Genomic DNA, 661 nt, shown 5'->3' on the forward strand with positions numbered 1-661 from the left:
GGGGGGGGGGGGGAGGCGGGACGCGCAGCGGCGCGGGGGCCGGGCGCAGGCTCCCTACTGCCCCTGCCTGGCGCTCGGCGGCCGCCGCTCCCGGGGCGTGCGGAGGAGCGAGCGAAGCGGGAGTGGGGGGGAAGGGAGGAAGGAAGCGAAGGGAGAAATTAAATAGAATGAAATTTTAAAAAAAAAAAAAAAAAAAAAGGGAGGAGGGAAAGAGAAGGAAAAGAGAAGGGAGAAAGCAGGGGGCGGGCGGCTCGGTTCCTCGCTGCTCTCCCCGTCCCCTGGTCGGGCCCCTGGATCTCTCTGCGCTGCCCTCCCCCCGGCTCGCCCCGTCCGCTCGGCCTCTGGCTGTCTCTCCCTCCCTCCGTCGCTCACACACAAACAAAATGGCGGCTGTTGTTTCTTCACTCTGCCGAGTCCTCGGAGGGAAGCGAGCGGCGGCGGCGGCGGCCGGAAATGAGCCAAGAGAAAAAAAAGGGGGCGTGGTCAGCTCCGGGGGGGCGGGGCCCGGGGGCGCTGGCGCACACAATGGAACGCGGGGGGCCGGCGTGCGGCGGCGGACGGGAAGGGTGGGGCTGCCGCAGGGTCACGAGACCGCGCCGACGAATCAGCGGCGGCCGTTCGCCGGCTTCTTCCGCAAACTGCGTTGGCCCCGCCCCTTAAA

The sequence above is a fragment of the Centrocercus urophasianus genome, unplaced genomic scaffold (genome assembly GCF_019232065.1).
Source record: "Centrocercus urophasianus isolate 14NV4802_14NV808 unplaced genomic scaffold, USGS_Curo_1.0 seq_73, whole genome shotgun sequence".
Classification (NCBI taxonomy): domain Eukaryota; kingdom Metazoa; phylum Chordata; class Aves; order Galliformes; family Phasianidae; genus Centrocercus; species Centrocercus urophasianus.